This window comes from Strix aluco, chromosome 5, assembly GCF_031877795.1.
Source record: "Strix aluco isolate bStrAlu1 chromosome 5, bStrAlu1.hap1, whole genome shotgun sequence".
NCBI lineage: Eukaryota > Metazoa > Chordata > Aves > Strigiformes > Strigidae > Strix > Strix aluco.
In genome coordinates, this window is record NC_133935.1 from 54,574,585 (window position 1) to 54,580,420 (window position 5,836).

Genomic DNA, 5,836 nt, shown 5'->3' on the forward strand with positions numbered 1-5,836 from the left:
CCAGTCATAAAGAGGTGCAGGTAACATCCTGAAAGTCTGCACAGTGCAATTCACTGCAATATGTTTTGGTGTAAGCCACGCTTAAGAAGTCAGCTTATAACAGATTCATGCCTCACATCATGCAGGTGCCATACTTCTTATTTGAACTGTGTCCTAAGCTTCATGGTACACAAAGCAACAGGTGTAAGCCAGAATAGTTTGGGGATGGCACAAGAAAATAGAAATAAAATTACAGTCAAAACTTAAATCTCTCCTGCAGAGCTGGAGCTTTGCTCCTAGTTTGCTGGGTACCTGTGCTACTTCTATCACTGCTGTTCTGTGGTTTCTCTGGGTTGGAGCTAACCAGGGTGGTTTGCACCCAGGTTAGCATAACCTGACAGTGAGTTGCTTTCTCTGGTCAGGACACCCAACCTCCCCATATATGATCATCACCAAAATGGCAAGGGAGCTATTTTTAAGTGGGGAGAGGAAATTTAGAGCAAAATCTGCCTAAAAGTCTACAGCAGCTCTGTAGTGATGACACTGCTCAGCCTGAGCTTGCCGAGCTTGGTATTATTTTGAAGAATGTACTTTTGCAGACTGTTGTCTACCATGCTTGGGTCAGACGAAACAGTGTGAGACATCTATGTCCAAGAGTGTGAAAAATGCATCTTACTTAGAAAATGGCAGATAATTATGTTACTAGAAGTTAATTTTTGATGCCTAAGTCCAGGGCATTTTTTGCCAGAGAACTTCAGGATCAGTCTCAAGAAGTGCATGTACACTCTGATATGATTCGTGTATTATTCCTTTGGCTAGAATATGTCACTCTGAAGCTTACAAGCAGAAAAGCAGAGAGCATGGCATTATTTTTGCTGGAAAAGCAAGGTTGGAAATAATTAATAACTGAGTTCAAATAGACATCTCTAAAGTGTCATACACAGAATCCAGTAAAATTATGACTGGGTAGAGCTGCCTTTATCACGCCTGAGCAAAGAGAGCATTAGAAAAGACCTGTATTCAATTACCTCATCTCTGTCTCCTGCAAGCATGCAACTGTTTCCATATCAAGATCCTCATTCTTGGCTATATGGAATAAAATGGCAGTAACACAGTTTGAGCATCTGAGGCTGCCAAAGAGGAACATTATTTGGAAGCATGGAGGCAGATGGGTCACATCACGTGAGGTCTTCAGACATGGCAAGTGTGCTGAAGTTTTTGCATATCTGATTTTAATAAAATGTAAAGAGTATTCAGACGACTAATTTCTCTTCTTAAATCACTTTTAGGCATTTTATCCATGCTGATTGGAGGTGCCTTTGGGAAAACCTGCAGTCAGGAACAGCACAGTGTGAATTTGTCCTGGGCTACGTAGGGCTTTCCCCCCTATTTACATGCTGCTTTTGAATTACAAGGCTTTTCATCTGCTACTGTCACAAGGTCTTGGAAAATACATCTTCTCCTGAGATACCTATGCTACTGGTTTCCAACACAGCCTATGCAGTAAAATAAAGGAGCCTCACCATTATCCTTTGGATACCTGGGAGTAATTTACTAGAGCGCAGAGCTAAACCTTAGCTGGTTAAACCTTAAGCAGCTGTCTTAGCCAGGTAGGTTCTCCTTGTCAAAAAGTGCTTGCAGAAAAATTACATCTGGCAAATAATGTAGATGCTGATTGAATCTGGGAGAGTGTAAAATAAGGAAATTAATAAAAGAATTGTTTCTGTTGTTTGGATTTTGTGGTTGACTGCTGCAGTTTGTGACTAGTCATGTATTTGGTGGCTTTAGAAGAAAGTAAGGAAAATGTCAAGAAGTTAGTGAGAAATTACTGTAAAGAAAGTTAAGAGGAACATCTGATGGCTAATATGCACACTTCCCCTTAAGCAATGGGTTTGTAAGAAAAGTTTGAACTAATGGCAGGATTCAGCATAATGTGAATTGCTAATGGAAGAAGCTGCAAGGGAGAGATCCCCCAGCTCAAGGATGGAAATGCCATCTGAAAAAGGGCAGAGCTGATGCAGAGGAGGGATCATTAGGGAGACTTTGATTTAGTTGCACAGATCTTATGCATGATATGTTAAATAAATTGTCTGTCTTGGCAGTAAGACTGTACCCAGGTTCTCCCAGTGGGAAAGGCATAACAGAGTGCTAAACATTTCATGTATGTTCCATTTTTTAAGGTCTGCAACCCAAGAAGTGTATCTTCATGTTTTCCAATCACCTGATGCAATCCAAGATATCCAGTTAAGGCAAACTTTCTTCTTTAGTCTGGTTAATGTAAAAGTAAATTAATAAATTGGCAAAATACAAATACAGAGTAAGTATCTTCAAAGTTTTCAAAACCAAAGAAATGAGTTATTCACCATGTGAATACCATCTCTACTTATTGTATGTATCCAGGTAACACACATGCAGACTTTCCAGGTCCTTGGCTAAGGATCTGTTTGTCACACATTTCCAGGCTGCATTCACCAGAAAGGATCTGGGTTTAGGGATGCCACTTGTTTTTAGACTCAAATCAGTTCATACTCCAGATCTGAACGAGGAACTTACACTTTCTTGCACTGTTCTCTTCAGCTTTTGACAGGTAACATCTCTTTGGCCTGACTGCACCCGATTATCACATGCCCAGAGGATGAACAGAATTTGCTAGCTACTGCTCAGCAGGGCTATGGACATGTGTCCTACAGACGAAGTGCTCAGAGGCTGCCCTGGTTTAATAAGTTCATCCAGCTATTCTACTCTACCTCCCTTACTTAAGCTCACACAACCAGTTTTAGGTCTTCAGTGGGAAGCTCTTGAAAAATAGTATTTTCTGTCTTATTTAAAACCTGGATGAGTTCTCTGATCTGGTGTACGGTGCTTTGTTGGTACAGCTATGAGCGCTGAGCCAGGGTATGAGTGAGAGGCCACTGATGGATGAAAATGGGAGAGAGTAAGGGAACTGCTTAAACACATATTACAATTAATGGGTTGAACCCTGAAACTACATATGAAACCTGACATGAATTGTTAACCCATCATGTGGCAACCGATCACTCTCTTCCATGGATCAGAGCAAACTGTCAAATGCTACGTGTCGTGCTTATATTTCACAGAAATGTGCAACTTCCTAATCATACTTTACTAATCTACACAGCTGAGATTTAACACAATAGTAGTCATGTTGGCATGAGAAATGGCTTTGGAGGAAAACAAACCCCAAGCCTGTCTTTGAAGGCTACTGTCATTGACAACCATCTTTTCCTTGGTGAATACCTTTTATTCATGCAGCACAGCTGGATGGACTAACTGCACTTTCCCAAGTGTTGAATTATGGTTTTCAGTGTCTCAGGTCCTTGGGAACTCTGTGAGAACTTGGTCAGTGAAAGGAAAGACAGAATAAATCCTTAAGTGTGAATAAATTTATGAGGGGTAATTGGAACGGCAGCTACTTGCAATGCTCAAAAGCAGGTGCCCTCCTGGCAAGACTTGCTTCTTTCCCTTAGAAACATGATAAATATATATTTCTGCATCATACTATTATAACAATGCATATTACCTTTAGATGTACTCTGGGATCCACCAGGCTAGATTCTGTCCTTTTCTATGGCAAGAGGCAACTCCAGTCTCAAAATGCTCACAGGTAAAATACTTGTATTAATATCTAGAGTTTACAAAGATGAAGGACTTCAGATCTGTAAATACAAGCGTGTGTTGGGCTTGTGTGTATGGTGGGGGTTTTTGGTAGTGGGGGAGGGGGCTATCATGATGGCCCCTGTGAGAAGCTTCTCGAAGCTCCCCTGGCTCCAAGTCGGACCCACCTCTGGCCAAGGCCGAGCCATTTAGCTATGGTGGCTGCACCTCTGTGATAACCTATTTAAGAAGGGGAATCTGGGAGGAGGAGTTGGAGTTGTGAGGAGGGGTTGAGGGAGACACCTGTGCAAACACCAAGGTCAGTGAAGAAAGGAGGAGGAGGGCAGGAGGTGCGCCAGGGCAGAGACTCCCCTGCAGCCTGTGGTGAGAGGGCAGGCTGTGTCCCTGCAGCTCACAGAGGTCACTGGTGGAGTAGATGCCGACCTGCAGCCCATGGAGGACCCCATGCCAGAGCAGGTGGCTGTGTCTGAAGAAGGCCGGGACTCTGTGGGAAACCCTCATTGTTGTAGTTTGGCACTGGGAGGACTGTAACATGAGGGAGGGACCCACGCTAGAGCAGCACGGAAAGGCTGCTGCCCGTAAGAAACACACTGGAAAAAGTTCGTGGAGGAGTCTCCTGTGAAAGGGACTCCATGCTGGAGCAGGGAAAGAATGCAAGGAGTCCTCTCCCTGAGGAGGAAGGAGCAGTGGGACTGACTGCCTCTGTCCGCCTCGCCCTGTGCTGCTGCTAGGTAGGAGGCAGAGAAATCTGGAGCGAAACTGAGTCTAGGAAGAAGGGAGGGGTGGGGGGAAAGTGTTTTTAAGATGTGGTAATGCTTCTCACTGTCCTACTCTGTTTAAGTGTTGGTGGTATTAGTGTTTGAATTAAATTGATGTTATTTTTCTTCCCCTAATGAGTCTGTCTTTTGCCCATGACCATAATGGGTGGATAATCCCTCCCTGTCCTTATCTCAATTCCTGAGCCTTTCACTTTATTTGCTATTTCCCATACCTAAGGGGGAAGGGGAGAGTGAGCATCTGACTGGTGCTCAGTTGCCCTCTGGGCTCAAACCATGGACAAAGTGCTTAAGCTGTGGAAATCCTTTAAGCTGAGAACAGTTAGAGAATGGGAGCGTATCTGGGAAAAACTATCAGATACACTCGTCTTGGTCTTATTCTTCCTCATTCAGCCACTGCTGAAGACAGGTCAGACTACATGGGCCCCTGGTGTGAAACATTATCAACTCTTAGGTTCCTGTTCACCACAGATAACATCATCTTGGTGCCAACCGAGCAAGTGACCAAACTCTAGCAGGACCGATCTACCCAAGGACGTGAAGGAAACCTTGGGACACCCAAGCACTTAATTCACATCTCCCAAGGTATTATTTAGTACCGCAGTAGTTAAACCATCCTTCCCGTTTGCTGTCCCGAGGACATGGATGATTCTACTTTTCCAGCTGGTGTTAGCTATGAACTACCCTGATGTCCAAGGGGTTATGTCCCTACTGCTGTACAAAAATAAGGGACACACTGGCTCCAGAGGATTTTGCAAGTAATATCCCTGAGATTAGACTGGCGAGCTGCTTTGAAATAAAAGTATTTCTCCGAAAAACAGAAAGATACTTTCAGGTCTTTGGGAACAGCATCCAATTTTAACTTTCTGCATGTGTATTTGAACTGGAAAAGGAGACATCTTTGCCACATTGCATGGTCTGTAAGAAAATAAATGAGAATACAGGCAAGGAAGTAGTAACGGACAGAGCTACCCCTGCCAAAGGATGTTTATGCTGACAGAAAGCATTGTCCCACATCTCACGGAAAACATGATTAACAGCGCTGTGCTGATCTTAATCAGATTTATTAAGACAAATGGTGAAAATCCAGCGAGTGTGTGTGTAGGGGTAACTAAGGGGGTAAAAAAAAAAAAAAGAAAAAGGCCAGATAAAAATGCCCAGAGGGAGTGAGCTAATGACTATCTTCCCATTACCTCATGGGATCATTAGGTCGACATGATCTCGCCGCGGCCAGCACCGGAGCCACCTCCCCGCCGGGACGGAGGCCAGAGGCCTTTCCCTTCCCCTCCACACAGGTGCAGCCCCGCGCCGGGAGGCGCGGGCCCGCCGCCATGTCGGGAGGCCGGGGGCGCCCGGGGCGCCCCCGGCCTCCCGACATGGCGGCGGGCCCGGGAAGGGGGGCGGGCGGTTAAAGCGGGACAGTCACCTCCGCGCCAGGACGCGGC